The sequence below is a fragment of the Zalophus californianus genome, chromosome 13 (genome assembly GCF_009762305.2).
Source record: "Zalophus californianus isolate mZalCal1 chromosome 13, mZalCal1.pri.v2, whole genome shotgun sequence".
In the NCBI taxonomy this organism is placed as follows: domain Eukaryota; kingdom Metazoa; phylum Chordata; class Mammalia; order Carnivora; family Otariidae; genus Zalophus; species Zalophus californianus.
This window is the reverse complement of record NC_045607.1, coordinates 75,537,265-75,554,166: the sequence shown is the minus strand read 5'-3', so window position 1 is coordinate 75,554,166 and position 16,902 is coordinate 75,537,265. Positions and strand designations below refer to the sequence as shown.

Sequence of the window (16,902 nt, the reverse complement as noted above, 5' to 3'; positions counted from 1 at the left end):
TCAAGGCCGACCCTGAAAATAGAGACAGTAAGTGACTTTACCTTTGTGTGTATATAAGTCTGTGTTTTTTGTATAGAGGCCCCTTCATTTAGAGAAGAAGCCTGCTCCAAATTCCCCCTCCTCAACTAGAAAGTTTGTCCTTCATGAGACTGACAGGTTATATATTAACACTAAACTGCAGGGAGCATGCTGGCTTTTGTAAAAGCATGTCACATGCCAAACACTGTTAGAGGTAGAAAACAAATCAAGTGTGGGGTTTCCCAAATTACAGTCACTTAGCATATGGAATGAGAATAAAAAAAAAATATTTTTTAGGGGTCTTCCATTAAGGACCAGAAAACCTGGTAGACCAATTCTAAAAGACCTGTAACATTTGTTAATAAAAAAAAAAAAAAAAAAAAATTTTTTTTTTTTTTTTTTTTTTTTTTTTAACCACAAGTGGTGCTTTGATGTACTGCTAAGGTCCTTTTGGCGATGCCCATGGGAATTCAGTATATGAGAAATCCACACCAGATGGAATGAGAAGCCATTTCATCTGTCATCAATCCTTCTGGACAGTTCGAGTGGAATGGACAGTTCCTGAAGGGTTGAAACCTTGGCGGCAAGCGTGGAGTGTTGCTTGTATGTGTGTGTGTGTGTGGGGGGGGTCATCATGGTGACCCCCTTCCTTGAGCCCTTCTGTAGCAGTGATACCCAAGAAACCAGGGGGCTGGTAGGCTATTTAAGTATGTGTTTTCATGTTTGGTAGAGAAAGAAAAAGAACTAATATAAAAGCATTCATCGTTGCTGCCCCTTTGGTTTAATTTCCAGAATGGTGCATATGTCATGCTTGAGGGAACCTCTGTGGCCGCTCACTCCCCTTCGGCAGCCTTCTGTCTTCTCTTGTGTGAATGGGGCTTACATGCATCCTTGAGACCCTCCCACAGTGTTGATGGCCAGGCCTTGGAATCCTCCTGATTCACAGCCCCTTGGCTTTCACCAGCTCGTGGAAGCCTCCCGTGCGGGGCGTGTTAACCCCCCTCAGGAGGAGGATTGTCATTCACCAGGGAGAAAAGGGTATCTTGTAGCTGCAGATTGCCCTGAACCCACGTCACGCCGCAGGGAGGAATGTGTAATCTCAGAAAAGGGAATCAAAGTCCTTAACACTCGGAACCTGGGGAAATTGCAGAGAAGCCAGCTCTCTGCTCTCTTGGGTGTGTGAGAATCCGGGGAGGGTCAGGCAGGCACAACCAGGGGGCTGGGGCTGGTCGCTCTTGATATCCCTGCATTTCTTCCATTGTGGGAGGGCCCCGTGTGGAAAAGGGAAGAAAAGCCTGTCAGTCAGCGTAACGTGGTCCTCTGATGACCTGTCAGTTCCGGATTTGAGGAAGGGGAGATTCTGAAAACCTGCATCTACCCAAAGACAGTCACCTCTGTCTAGACCAGGATTTCTTATTCGCGGCACTGGTGACATTTGGGGTCTGATGTTTCTCTGTTGCAGGGGGCCATCCTGTGCATCCTGTGGCAGTTAGCAGCATGCCTGGCCTCCATCCAGTAGATGTAAAGCACCTTGCCAGTGGTGACCACCAGAAAGGTCTCCTGACCTCATCGAAGGTCCCTAGGGGACATGGTTGCTCTGATTATGAGCCCCTGGCCCAGGCTTAGCAGGGACGTTGGTGAAGTCTGTTTTTTTTGTTTGTTTGTTTTTTGTTTTCTTTTTTACTTTATGCCCTCTCTAGCTAATGATCTCCGTGGAGTTAAAATTAATAGTGGCTTCTCCTTGGTCCCTGGGATAGCAGAACATGCACTGATCTGCCTTGAGAGAACAGTTTTCCTGTGTTTTACCTCCTAAGTTCTTCGTGCTGCCTGGATTCTGGGCACCCCAACAAATAAGCTTGCCGCTAAGGCGCAGAAACCAAAAACAACCCACTCCCTGATTGCCGGGGAGGGGGCATGTTGTCTTTCCCCTTGCTCTCCTGGATCCATGCAATAATTAGCCGAAGTAAAATGAATATTAGCTCATGCTTAATTGCCTTTACAGCGTGCTCACCGGCACTGACCCAGTAGTGCTAAACCAATTATTTTTTGAACTTTATGGCTTTAAATAATCCTTTGCTCTAAAATTCCCTGTACCCCTCAGCTACTTAACCACAGGCCCCTCTGCCCTAAATCCTTTTCTTCTACTTTGTAGCTTTTTAAGCAAGGCCCCTCTTTAAGAAGACATAATCCCTTCTCTGTAGAAAACATGAAAGACCTTGAACAAATCAAGATTTCTCCATGGAGAATTCAGCTAATCCTGTGCTTAGCTCCTAACAAGGAAATCCATCTCTCCACCAAGCACGCCATTACCCGGACTAATGCCTGACTTGAATAACAAGCAAATTATTGTGCTTTTAATTGTACCCTGCTCGGTCACAAAGCACATCTGAGAGAGGAATGTGCCAAGCTTCTCCAGGAGAAACAGGTCATGCTTCTAATCCTCCTTTTCTGTCGCCTTCCCCTCCCCCATTCCAATCCTTTCTCTATCCAGCAGCGGTGGAGGGGGGTGGTGGGGTGGAAGACAGCTAAATAATACTTAAAATGCAAGAGTCTAAAGGACGAAAAAAGGTGGTAAATACTGATTTGGGAGAGGAGGAATTATCCACAGTCTCTGCAGTGTGGCTCATTTGAAGACAATCAATTGGTGTTATCATAACCCGATTACCGAGGGCACTCTTTGTTACCTTAAACCGGGCTTCCTCAGCCCTATTGACGTTTTGGGTTGGATAATTCTGATGGGGGGCTGCCTTGTGCATTGTAGGACTTTTAGCAGCCTCTGGGTTCTGACAATCCGAGATGTCCTGAGGCATTACCAAATACCTCCTGGGGGCAAAATTGCCCCTGGTTGAGAACCACCAACCCGAAGCTTTCCATACTGGGATTTATTTGTGCTCTCCTGCCTCTCCTTCCAGGACACAAACCTCAAGAAGGTCATGGTTCCCAGGGCAAAATGGGGGAACAATTTCGATATTTAGGGTAGAAAGAGTGGGCAGGAAGAAGGCACAGACTCGTGTGTTGCCAGGGGTCAGAGAGTGGGAACAGCCCTTCACACCAAGATCAGAAAAAGTCCGATTGTTGTTCTGGCTTCCATTCTGCAGTGGCAGTACCTGTGGTGAGCAAGCTTCTTTGAATGCCTTCACCTTGTTCCGTTTGGAGCTGGGCTTGCTGTGGGGGAGATAGATGAGGGGTGATGGAGAAGGGGCAGAGAGGAAAGAACCTGTCGTCCGAAGGTGGTGATGCTCTCTGCCCTTGGTACTTGGGACACAAGAGAAGGACCCAGATTCAGGCATACCCATTGTGGAAGCGGTAACAATCCCCTTTTGGACTCGGAAATCCAGACCGAAGAGAACTACCTGGAAGAGAAACATAATGCAAGCATTGAGTTGCATTTTCATTACAGCCACTGAGGCAAACATTTCCTCGCTCCTGGAGATGCAAAGAGTCCTTCCTATTTTTAGTAAACTCCAAAGCAGCATTATCGCTTGTCCTTACTGGTCAGAAGCAAAAGCTGGGAAAGGATTGCCCTGCAGTGAGCCCCAGTCTCCAGTAGATGGCGGTGTACATCTTCCTCAGAAGCCCGGCCGGGCGGTCGCTTGCCAACACTCCTTGGCCTGAGCAAGACAAGTGCCACTGTCTTTCGGAGTCAGTCTTCTCTCATTGTTGGCACAAACAGCCCCAAACAATTGTACTGACCACACAGCTCCAAGCCACATTCCAGGGCGCTGCCGTCTGCTCAGGAGTGAATGCTGGGAAAATGAACCAAGCTGCTAATTTCCTTGATTGGGGGTGGGGGAATAAGATCTTCAGTAACAATGGGTGTAATTTATTTTTCCACTAAGAATAGGGGCAATGCCTTTTCATATCCCCATTCCCGACTGCTACCGTAAATGAAAGCAATAACCTAATTAGTCCTGAATTACTAACTTGTGGGGTAAAGGATCTGCTAAAAATCAAGCTTGAAGTGAGGAATCTGGAAAAAGATGTGATTTCCTTGAGAGGATGGGGGGAGGGTAGGGGGGTGGGGGTTGAAGGCCTAAAGTCCGCTGTGGGGCCCCAGGGCCCTGCAGTCTGGGGATTGTGCTGGGTTCTGACCCTGGGAGAAACAAGGCTCGGTGATTTCTCCAGGCCATTCATTTTGTGCAGGCGAATGACTTTCTAAACTTTGGAAAAAGAATCCGTTGGAGAAGACGTATCTATGCATTCCTTTTAAAATGTCACAGATGTAGATGAATTGGCTTGGGAAAGAGAACGCAGCCCCATGGGGCCTGGCCACCCCGCTGATGGGGCTGGACAGGTGGACCCCACAGGGAGGTTCTCAAATGCCCTATTCCCTGACACACAATAAGGGAAATGACAGGGAAATCTGAAACCAGGTTTGGAGTTAAGAAATACCCCCTGAGGGAAGAATGTTACCATCTAAAGGCCTGCTTCCAGATTTTGGGTTTAACGTGTGTCTTTATTAAGCGCCTCTTCCCCAACCCAAACCACTGTATGAGGCACTCCCCGTGGGAAAAGCAAAATAAGAGAGTAGGTAAGTGCCAAAATCTTGGACTTGAAGGCTCCACGAATGGAAGTTACTAATTTATTTGTTCAGAGATGACTTCTTGTTTTTTTCGTTAGATATGGCTTTAATTGAAATACTTGACTAATGCGATTTATCACAACTGTAAACTGTCAGTTTCCACAGCTGTTGCTTTTTTAGAGCAATCTGGCAAATGTGTGTGGGTAAAAACACAGACTTGGAAGGTTGAGGAAGAGCCGGCTGAGGCTTGCTTTCTCCCCCCACTTAGCAGGCCCACAGGCCCCTCACCCCCGCCAAAAGCATATGCTCCTCTTCCTTAGAGACACCCACTTTGATTCTCGCGTGCATCTGTTGTTCTTGGCTGCTAAACAGCCATTCTCTCTCTCTTGGGAGAGGCCCTCATTCTCTTTTGGGGGAGCAACCCATATCTCAGTTAACGGGGCTTAGAGGAGGTTGACCCCACTCTCCTCCACTGCTGCGGGGTGGGCATGCAACCCAGCTGTGGCCAGAAGTCTTCTGTTGCACCTCTCTTGGCCACAGTGGTCGGTTCTTGGGTGTATCAGAGTTAAACAAAACTGGACCCCTGTTAAATAGTGAACTTAAGATAAACAATTACGATTTCTTTTTTTTAGTGTGAGTACGTCTCCAATATTGTGTGGAACATAGGCTAAAAAAAAAAAAAAATCTGAATTTCCACTTGAAGGAGGCATCCTGTGTTTTATCTGGCCAACCCTGTTGGTTCTAAGGAGAATGTTTGACGAAAGCAGGACGGAGAAGAATCAGCCTGGGACTTTTACTGGAGTGTTGCAGAAAAAATTAAGCAAAACAAAACTGTTGGTGGTTGGTAGGCTGGTAGGGTATAGGCTCACAGGGGCTGGTGGCCATCTTTGCTGGCGTGTGGGAACAGCTGTATGAATGGGAGCCAACACCACGGAGCAGACCTCTTTCATTGCAACGGGTGGATCCAGCTGTTCCTGAAGCCGGCCTTGTGTTTGGTGGAAGTCAGGGTGCTGATGGCCAGGCAGGATTGTGATTTTCTACCCCTTGAGCCAGGAGGTAGAGACAGCAGGGCCGACAGGAGCCCACTGGGCATGGCTTCTATTCAGTTGTAGGAGTGGTAAATGGATATTGCGCAGCAAGAATAACTGACGTCTCCTGCACACCCACATGGTTTCCTAATTGTTTTGCTGCATATGAGCTCTTTGTCCTCCTGCATTAGCTTTTCAGGACATCATAGCTGGGTACAGGGCCTGATACAGTTGGATTTAGAATTGGAAACTTGAATTTCAAATTTGCCTTTGCTTGGTTTTGAGTGGTTTTAGAGTCATTGCAACTTTACAAATCTGAGTTTCTTGCTCTGAAAACTAAAGACAGAGCTTACCTTCGTTCATTCAGGCTGCTATATCAGAATACCAGAGACTAGGAGGCTCATAACCAGCGGTTTATTGCTCACCGTTCTGGAGGCTAGAAGTCCAAGATCAAGTTGCCAGCAGGTGGGGTGTCTGGTGAGGGCCCGCTTCCTGGTTCATGGGTGGCCTTTTTTTCTGTGTTCTCCCATGCTGAAGGGCATGTGAAGGAAGGGGCACTAACTGCATTTGTGAGCGCTCCAGCCTCATGTCCTCATGTCACCTCTCAGAGGTCCCACCTCCAAACCCCATCACCTTGGGAGTTAGGATTCCATATAGGAACTGAGGAGGGGGGCTGGGGGACACAAACATCCTGTCTACAGCAGAAGTAATTTTCCCGTAGACTGGGGCGAGGGTTCCATGAGCTCAGGTACGCAAGCGCCTGTCATGGGGCCTGGTGAGGAGTAGGTGCCCTGGAGTGGTCTCCCCTCTTCTCTTTCGCTAAGAGCGAGAACATTCTCCTCGCCTACGTAACTTACAAAGAACGATAATCTAAGCCTGCAGCAAGCATTGCCAGCACTGTAGCTGTTCCCATTACCCTGCACATCAGGTGATTGTATACACTTGGCGGTTTGCAGGCATTTTCCACTTCTCACTTTCTGTTGGGGCACAAAGTCTCCCCTCCCTTTATTTTGGTTTTTGGTTTATTGTACCCTCAGGACAAGGGCTTTGCTTTGTGTTATATATAAAAGTTAAGTGGGGCGCCTGGGTGGCTCAGTTGATTGAGCATCTGAAATCAGTCTCAGGTCATGATCTCAGGGTCGTGAGATTGAGCCCTGTGTCAGGTTCCATGCTTAGAATGGAGTCTGCTTGAGATTCTACCTCCCCCCACCCCACCACCCCGTGCATGCACATGTGCACACGTGCTATCTCTTTAAAAAATCTTTTAAAAAAGTGAAGCATTTGAAAGTTGGTTGCTATCTTCCCTTTACCTCAGTGGCATTTACCCGATTTTAATTTATTTGGATCTTTAAGGTTAACTATCTTCTGTTAGGGTTGGTCCATTTAACTGAAATGAAAAAAGTGAGGGTCACTGGACGTTTTGATAATGACAACACTGTAGTCGACCTGGAATTTTCTGGAACTTAAAGGGGTAGCTTTGGGACATCTCAGGGAAGAGGATAGATTTAGAATTTGCTTTTAGAGTTGGAGGAATCCTTGAGATCACCTCTTTTCATCTTACAGGCTGTCTGATGGGTAAATGGAGGAGATTCCAGAAACTTCCAGGGTTGGGGAAGGGATCTTGCCCCAGTGAGCTGGCGACTGGACTGGAATCTAGGCATCCTGACTTACAGGTCCTGGCTGCCAGAGAGGCTTGGTGAGCCTGCCGGCACACACATCCTTGAGAGGATGGTTTCAAGAGGTTTCCGTTGGTCAGGTTGCTTTGTTTTGAAACTCAGGTCTGTTAAATCCAGATGGGGACACGTTTCCAGTGAGGAGGAAGGTCTTGGAAGGGGCCGAAGGTCCTTTGGGGGTCTCCAGGAACATGCAGCAGGAGTGTGGAGATGGCAGAGATGAACTTGAGACAGATGATCACAAGGGATATTGGTGTCCTCCTGGCTGTGAACCAACAGAGCTACAGATCCTCTCGGAATTACAAGCTAAGACACGGTTACCTTTTGGATGGCTTCAGATGGCATTGCTATCCCACAGTCTGTTTGGTAGTCCCTTCTCTCCCATGCCACCCCTCCTCCCCATTGTTTTTATTTATTTATTTTTAAAGATTTTATTTATTTATTAGAGACAGCGAGAGAGGGAACACAAGCAGGGGGAGTGGGAGAGGGAGAAGCAGGCTTCCCGCTGAGCGGGGAGCCCGATGTGGGACTCCGTCCCAGGACCCTGGGATCATGACCTGAGCCGAAGGCAGCCGCTTAAAGACTGAGCCACCCAGGCGCCCCCCATTGTTTTATTTTAATAGAAGGATTCATCAGTCAAAGAGAGCTCCGTTCCCTCCCTCGCCTCCCTACCTCTTCCTTTGTTTGGCTCAGAAGGGGAAGGGGAGAACCAGCACTCTCCAGTGAAAGCACACCGGTCCCTCAAGGTCAGTGCTCAATCTCATTTTTAACTGTGGGTTTGCACAAGTTTCTTAACCTGAGCCTCAGTTTTCTCGTCCGTAAGATGGACAGAATCCTGCTTGTAAATGAGATTAAGTCCATAAATACAGGAAGTTAAATATATTTTCTGGTATATGATAGTTGGTCAGTAAATAGTAGTTTCATTGTCTTCATGGTCTCAGGAAGGCTGGGGGGGGTAGCGTGAGAATTGCTAAAGTGGACGGATGTGTAGATGCAAATGATAGTGTCGGCTGCCGTTAGAACAATTGCTACATGTTAGACACCCCCCTGAAAGCCTTAGGCTTAATTTATTGAATCCTCAGAGCAGCCCTCTGAAGTAGGCATTATCTTCTTTTTTACAGGTGGGAATACCAAGGTGCAGGAAGGTTAAGCGATTTGCCCAGAGCCACATAGCTTGTGGCGCAGAAGTTGTATTCAAACCTTAGAGGCCCTTGCCCCCGGGAGAGCAGATGAGGGGTGAGAAAGCAAGGAAAGCAGGGTCGCCGGGAGGAAGGGTGTGTGCCTGGTCTTTGGACGGAGTTCTTACTTCAGTCTGCTTTGAATCTGTTAAGTGAGGTGGGGTCAGCTAGGAGGTGCTGCTTTTAGAGGCTGGAAGAGGACCCCCTCCAGTCACCCCTTGAAAAACAGACTTGTAGCCTCATTTTGAAGCTTTTGAGATCAGTCTCTCCTTACTGTTTCCCAAAGCCTGCCTTCTATGCATTTAGTGCTTAAATGGCAAGACCCCTCTCCTTCCAGCCAGTTGGAGAATGTATTTCTTTAAATCCTCACTGGGGGTCGATGGAAGGCCAGTATCACAAATTCAGTGGAAGGGAGGAACTTCCTCAGGCCAGCTCACACCACGATACCAGTAAACAAAGGACAGACCTTCTTCCTTGTGTAACCGAGGGATCCTTCGCTAGCCTCAGATGTAGGTCGGATCATGCTCAGCATTCCAGCCTCGTTGGTGAGGTCGCTTCATCTTGCCCCAAATCGGTTGGAGTTGAGTTTGCCTGTAGGCATGGGTCTAGGAGTTGACTTGGTCCAGTTGGGTGGGTCCTGACTCCATACCCTAGGTAGAGAGAGTGAAGTGCAGGGAATCTGTTGGGGCCCCCAGCAGTCCCAGGATCTTTGTCTCTGATGTTCTGTTCCTTCTGTGAAATGTTACTCCTGTCCAACCTGGACAGCTCTGTCTTGTCCGTGATGCCTGTACAGGCCAGGTTCTGGGTCAGGCCTCAGGGACCTCAGGGTTGCAGGTTTCTCTGGCTGATACTTAACCATGGGGGCAGAGTTTAGAGAACCATTGTGCCAGAACCAGCCCTTTCCTCAAATCTTCTGGCCCTGGAGTGGAGCTTGGGTCTGATCCTGGGTTTCCTGTCTTCGTGGTGAGCCTCTTTGAGGACTTCTGTGCTCTTTCCAGCTGGATACCTGGAGTTTTCAGTCAAATTACATGTCAGAAGCAAACAAGTCCGGGCCTGCATTCTTGCCGCTAAGAAAACCCTTTGGTCCCTGTGGTAGACACCAGTGTTGCTCACATGTGAGAATATAATCAACAGGAAGGTTTCTCCTTCTTTGACATATTTGCATCAGGCTTGGTCTTGTGACTTGCTTTGGTCAATGAAATTAAGAGCCTGTGTGAAGTTCTGCATGCGTGCTTTTCCTTTGCCTTCTTGATGATGGAAGCTCATGTCAGACTGTGTTTCTGTCAGGCTGGGCCTGAATGACAAACAGCCATCTTGCTGACCCAAGATGTCAATGTCACATGGAACAAAAATAACCTTTGTGGTTTTTTTAAACCATGGGGAAATTCTGGTTACTTGTCACTGCAGCTTGTCTTTGCTGGTTCTGACTGTAATTGTATGGAGCGCTAGCCTCCCAGTTCTTACCGTGTCCTAAAGCATAATGCATACTTATTTCGTACATTTGTATTATTAGAAGGGCTACTCAAACATTCAGAAAAAAGCCTTGTCTGAAGGCAACTCTGGGTCTACCTAGAAGTGTCTGTTCTTAAACAGTTTAGATATACTTTACCAGGCTCCCACTCCTTGTCACCGTGTGAGAAACTATGTAATGTAAGGATTTGAATAGACGATAGCTGGGCTAAATCTTAAAGTTGACCGAGTGCCTTAATAGGCTTACTGCAATGATAATCTTTTTCTTTTATTAAGATCAATATACTCATCGAACGACTCCTAAAAGGTACTTATCACTGTGTTATATGGACTTATTCCTACTGCCTTTTCCTGGGAGTAGAGCACTGTCCCCTTTGTGAACTAATTGAATCTGTTCAGCAATAAAGAACATTAGATCTCATTTTATGTTCCTACCCATTTTATAGAAGAGATTCGGAGCTGGGGATTGGCCAACTCTGTGGGCCAAATCTGGCTCACCACCTGTTTGTTTTTTTTTTTTTTCCAAATTGTTCTTATTCAGACTCAGCCACACCATTCACGCTATATTGTCAATGACTGCTTTTGTGCTCTGATGGCAAAATTGAGTATTGGTAACAGGCTGCGTGGCCCACAAAGCCCCAACTAATTATTATCTGGTCCTTTATGAAAATGTTTGACTCCTGTTGGAGAGCAAAGAGGGATAAATAACTTGCCTAAGGTCACGGAAAACTCCCAAGGGGCAATGCATTGTGTTCTAATCTTCCATTTGTGGGGAGTGGTTTGTTCGTTTTGTCCACCATCACCTGCCTTATTTCAAGTATCCTAAAGGAGAGGGAGGCAGCCTCGCCCACCAGCTCCCAGTGGAGAAGCAGACTTTCAGTAAAGCTTCCCCATAAAAATACAAGTGAGCTACAGTATTGTCAAGGCATGGGCAAGCTGAAACTCGAGGGAATGTGGGGGAAATGTAAATAAAGAACATATATCACATCCCCAAGCTATCTTAGCTGCAAATGATAACGGTTGAGAGTCTACAACACAGGTTGACATGGTTTTGTGGTGGTTTTTTGTTTTTTGTTTTTGAATTGTAGGGTTTTAGTTTTCTTTTACTCTGGGGTGCAGTTAGCCCAATGTCATGAAAAAAAAAAAAAATCCAACTCTTCTGTAGAACTTGCCCAAACCCCAGTTCTCAAGAAGCTCAAGGTCATCGCAAAACTAGAGGTTTTAAGCTTTCCGAATACCTACAATGAAACTGCATGTATTTACACTTGAAGGCTAAGACATCAAACCTCCAAAAGTACCCTGGGTTTTGAAAGTGACATGCGTGTCCCCGATCTGCTGGAATTTCTTTCCAGAAGCATATTGGGGGACTTAATTCTGGTATATTTTATAGGTTCTCGCACAGCCAGAGATTGCTTTATTTCATTGCATAAATAACAAAGATCTTCTGTACATTCCTTTATTTCCCCCCTCTGAGCAACCGGAATTGCGGCAGATCCGAGCTTTGTGCTCATCTATTTGAGATAAATGTGTACCGAAGATGGGGGAATAATAAGGACTAACTTTTATGGACCGCTCTCATTAAAACTCACCTTCAAAAAAACACTCCTCCTTCCTTATAATCAAATGACACCTCATAACCACCTAACCATTTTTAAGATTCTCCAGACTCCACTGAACGAGGCTGAAGCTCAGACAGTGTCTAGCTAGTCAGGAGAAAGTGTCTACCATCCTATTTAAAAGCAGTTGTTGGGATAGGTTTTTATAGGCAGTGGGGTAGGACGATTCAGAAACAATTGCTTACGTGATAGTTGGAGGATTTGTCCCTGTCAAACAGTTAATATTGCTTTAATACATGAAGTAGGCTGTATAAGACGGCAATAATGAAAAATGTCAGGAAACACAATATCAATTGTTATTCAACATCCACATTAAAGATTACTTCTTTGTCAGTAGCTTTCAGAAAATGTATTTTCCATCAGATCTGATTGCGTTCGTCTTTGAAGTGCTCCATCCTCCCGGTAGATTTAATGTGACATCTAGGCACTTTTTAGTCCCCGGGCCTCTGAGGCGATTCAGAGAGGCACAACAAGCCATCACAGGTTTATCCTCAAAGGCCGACACTGTCTGTCTGATTTATTGTAACTTTAAGAATCATCTCCAGCAAAGCATGAGCCTTGCTACCCATCCACAGCGTCAGACTTTTATCAATTCATTTGTATGCAGCCGGGTACCCCTTGGAACCAAGAGCCCTATAGCCACTCATGGAAAATGCATTACCTGCGACTAATCCTTTTTATCTTTAAAGTCTGTATTTTTTATGTGTAAGTCATTTTGGGTTATCATAAAATATACATAATTCTCCCTCCCCTCCCCCTCCCCCCCAAAAAAAGACAAAATGGGAAGGGAATATATAATAAGTTATAAGCGTGTGGTGGTCTTATCAGCAATGATTCTAAATAAATAGCTCTCTTTATGTAAACACCAAGGGATATAAAGCTGTGATTACTTTCAATGGGAAATAGGAATGCTTCCATTCCCCCCCCCCCCTTTTAGGTTTCAAAGTGAAACAGTGAGATTAATCATTGAAAACACTCTTGTGCGTGCTGCTGTCTTCCCGTGTATTTGTTGCGGGGGGTGGGGGTGGTGTTGGAGTGAGTGGGGGTGGAGGCTAATGGTTGTGTGTTCCATTTCACAGGTTTCCCAAATTGCTTTACTCCACAAACATTTTCTAAGCCATTTGTGAATGGCCTTAATTAAGAGGACTGGAAATGTGTCTCTTGGAAGGATCAAAGTAAATCTCCTTCAGTAGCCCCAACCTAGTGTGAGGTTCCAGTGTCTGGACTTCAGTGGGTAGCGAGGCCCCTGGTCGCTAGTGTTAGACCTGCTATTTGCTGTCTTGCGTTGTTCTGTCATTGTTTCAGATAATTAAACTCTGCTCCGGTCTGAATCGTCACAAGCATAGGAAACTTTATTCTACTTTAAACAAAATACAGGTGTCCAGAGTTCACGGTCTGGGCTAGGGGTCGACAAACTGGCCCGTGGGTCAGATCCTGCTGTGGCCTGTTTTTGTCAATATTTATTGAAACCACAGCCACGTTCATTTGTTGAGGAATTCACTGTGGCTGCATTCGCACTGCACCGGCAGAGTTAATGGTTCTGACAGACCGTATGGCCCGTGAAGCCCCAAATAGTAACTATTAGGACATAGAGTGACAAATTTGTTGATCCTTGCCTTGGACCCATACCTGCAATTTTAAATTAACTTAGTAAATAAGTTAGTTAAGTCAATCTAAGATTTATGTGGCCTGTGAGGGAAAAGTCCTTTTTTGGGGATAAACAATCTTGAAGGATATACTACAAACTCATGACAAAAACTGGTGCCTGGAGAGTGAGACTATGGATGAAAGTTGAAAGGGGTGTTTTATTCTTTTATACTTAAGATTTTTATGACACACTGTATTTTCAGAATCTGCCTGATTTTGGGGGGGGGGTGCTATCTCTCTCTCTGGGCTATACCCTGTTTCAATTTTCTGCAAAGGGACCATAGTTTCCAGGACATTAAAAGATTGTACCCAATCACAGGGTATTTACTATCTTTTTATTTTTCATAAACTCAATGTCTGGGCATATTCAGATATTATATGCATTGCCTTCAGTCCTCAGCCAAAGGTGGCTTTTTTGTTTTTTATTTGAGAGCAGAGGGGAGAGGCAGAGAGAAAGAGAAACTCAAGCAGACTCGGTGCTGAGCTTGATTTGGGGTTTGATCTCAAAACCCTGAGATCATGACCTGAGCTGAAACCAAGAGTCAGACGCTCAACCGACTGAGCCACCCAGGCGCCCCAGTGGGGTTTCTTTGTGTTCAAACCATTGTGGCCCCCCAAGCTGACAGGATTTAAAGAACAGAGAGGCAGACCAAGGGATGTGCGCCCACAAGCCACAGCCAAACTCTGTGGGGTTTTCAGGGAAATTGTTAAAAAGGGGTAGATGATCTCTGGGGCAGGAATTGTAAGCACACCTCTCTCCACTTTCAGGACTCTGGCGGAGCCACTGCGTTTTTTCCCTCAAATAGAAACAAAAAGCAAAGGTGCATGATTTTTAGATGAGGAATTTTTTAACTGTAAGATTTGCAGTTACTACATGCTTCCCTCCATAATTTCCACATGCAGCTTATCTTTTGGGAAAGGATCTCCGGAATCCTGTTGAACTTGCTTAAAAACAATGGGCTGAGTCTATTTGTGCCCGTTTTCCACAAGAAAGAAAAAATCACCTCAAAGTAATGTCAGAAGATGTTAAGATTTTATGAGGGTTTTCCATAACTCTCCCATGCATCCCTTTGGCAATGAAAAAAAAAATCAGATTTACTCTCATAGCTGTTGCTGACATATGAGCAATTGTATAAACTCCTGTTTATGTACAACGTCTGAGTTCCTCCGTGTGATGTAGCAGCTCACCTTTTGGCCTTCATCTTTGCTGTTCGTCTCTCCCTAGTGGCACCATGCTCTCTGATATTTCTTAATCTTGGCCTTTCTGTCCAGGGAAGGCGCCCCCTGCCGCCCTGCCCCCAGGCCTTGTTTATCTGGAAACTCCAACTCATCTTTCATGACCCGTCCTTACCCCCAGCCTCACTGCAGTTGCCCACAGCACTTGGATACACTCTGTTCTTTTTTTTCCAAATCTTGTGGCCACTTTACATGAGATCCTTGAAGGTGGGGACTGAGGCTTAACTGGCCTCTGTATCTTCAGTACTTTGGGCAGCGATTTGCTTCAGTAGCTGCTCAGCAAAGGCTTGTTGAAAAAAAATACAGGACTGTAATTTTAAAGCAGAAAGAAACCTTTGAGAACATCAGTCTAAGCTCTTTATTTTGTAGATGGAGTCTGAGGTATAAAGAAACTAGGAAATGTTTAAATGACACATTTCCTTTGGATCCCTACAGGGCTTCAGCCGATGCATCACACCGTCTTTAGGGCTGGTGGGGTTGGCTTATGCAGAGCTGGCTACATGAGATGTGAAGAGGAAGGGAAAGCTCTGGAAAGGTTATTATGTGCCTTCACACCTTCTACTCAAGGAAGGGAAAAGCTGAAACAAAACCAAAAACAAAGGACAACAGTTTTCTGGAGGTGAGACTTGCTGCCTGACTCCAGCCCAAGAGGAGTTGAAGTTGCCTTCTCTAAGGACGGGGAGGACAGCACCCCTCAGAGGAGGGACTGTGAGGAGTCCAAATCCCGTCTCCCTCCCTTTCCTTGCCCTCAACTGCCAGGGTAGGGCAAGGCTCCCCATGGGAAGGAGGTGCCAGGTGTCCATGTTCTCCTTTTCAGAGAAACCCCATTGACCCTAGTGCCGTCCCTTGGTTGGCCATTTGGCTCAGATGAGGAGACAGGAGAGCATCCCATCCGGGGCCAAGGGAGAAGAGAATACAGAGGCATGGGCAAACAAGCAAAGGGCGAAGAGGAAGTGACAGGCATACATGAAGGTGATTCTGCCATGGAGCCATGATTTGCCCTGAGGTTCATGGGAGGGAGAGCTGTGTCTCCACCTAGAATGGTTTTAGGGATATTCAGAGGAAGTGTGATCTCTCGAGCATGTGCTCTCTCCCCTCCCCCCCCCCCCAACTCTGTGTGCACATGTGTCTGACATAATTTTGTCCCTTTGGCAGACAGGAACTTTTAGATTCGGGTTTCTATAGCAGAACACACATAGCCATGGGCTGGACGTGCCTTTCTGGCTAACTGTAGGGCCCACCTAGTACTTCAGTCTTAGAGCAGGGTGTTGCGGGAATGAGATACAGGGTAAGAGCTGAATGATGAGGGTGGTGGCAGGGGAAGGCAAAGACAGAAGTCCGAGATGAGAGAGATGAAGGGACCACAGAGAGACTTCACCTCCATCTGATGGCGCCTGGCCCAGAGTCAGCTGCTGAGGCTGCTTTCAAAGGCTGATCCTGAGGATGCCCAGTGTGAGGCAGGGCCCAAGCCCTGTTCCTATAAGAAAACAGGGCGCTTGGTGGTGTACTTTCTAGTCCCTGCTTTGTCCTAACCAGCTGTGGGGTCCGGGGTAGATCACTTTACCTCTCTGGGCCTCAGTTTCCTTATCTGAGGGCCAAGAAAGTTGGGCTAGATGATTTTCCGAAGTACTTTCCAGTTCTGGTAAGTTTAGGATTGTATGACTTTTGCAGAGGTTTTAAAGTATTCTAATTTGGGAGACTTCTTGGGCAGTTTTTAGTATTTCATATGGAGTAAATGTGTTACTCCAGTGTTTGTGCCTGCATGGATGGGTGCCATTATTTATCCGAAAAAAGGCAATCAGACTCTCCAGCAAATTTCTGAAGAGCAGATTTTATTTCCCTTGCTATGGATCTTAAATGCTACACTTGTTACATCTGAGTGCTAATTACTAGAGATTAATTAGTCAGCATGAAAGTACTTCTGCAGCAGACCCCCAATTACTCAACTATACTTGATATGTGCTACCTGCAGGCTCTCTGCAGTGATCCCAGGAGGTGACACTTTTTGGAGGCCATAGGCAAGCCTTTTGACGATTCTCTAGTCACGTTCTCAGAAGAACAGCTGTCAAAGGGTCTGTCCTGAAAATAATTAAATGAAAAACGTAGTTAACTCCAAAAATGGAGGTAGTCTGGCTAATTGTCCCAAGGGGCCAGGCTATTTCCTAGTGATTAAAGGTGAGTAATGGGAGGGGATTCTCTTGGGTCTATTTCTGCCTCTGTTAGAGCCCTGTGCCCTGAACCTGGGTGATCCGATCCACTCCGCTTCTTCTGCTTCTATCCAGGCCCATGAGAATATACCTTCAGTAGGGATATAGTGAGATTTAATCAATTATTATTTAAGGGCAGAAAGATACTTGGATGAAAGGCGTGAAGATAAAAGCCCAGTCCAGCCATATTATCACTTCCCTATGCTCTTTCTTCTATTAGGGACGTGGGAATACAGCTGAAGTGTGCTTTGGTGCATTTTGTAAGAGAGGAAAAATACGCAGGGAAATGATATTTTCAAACCAAGTG

At 46.1% G+C, this 16,902-nt stretch overlaps 1 non-coding gene across 1 annotated transcript; it reads right to left on the bottom strand.

Moving 5' to 3' along the window:
* Positions 1 to 313: 313 nt before the first annotated feature.
* LOC113935192 lies at positions 314 to 375 on the bottom strand. Its single transcript, XR_003523944.1, has one exon. It is a non-coding gene; the product is annotated as a U7 small nuclear RNA (small nuclear RNA).
* Positions 376 to 16,902: the final 16,527 nt, after the last annotated feature.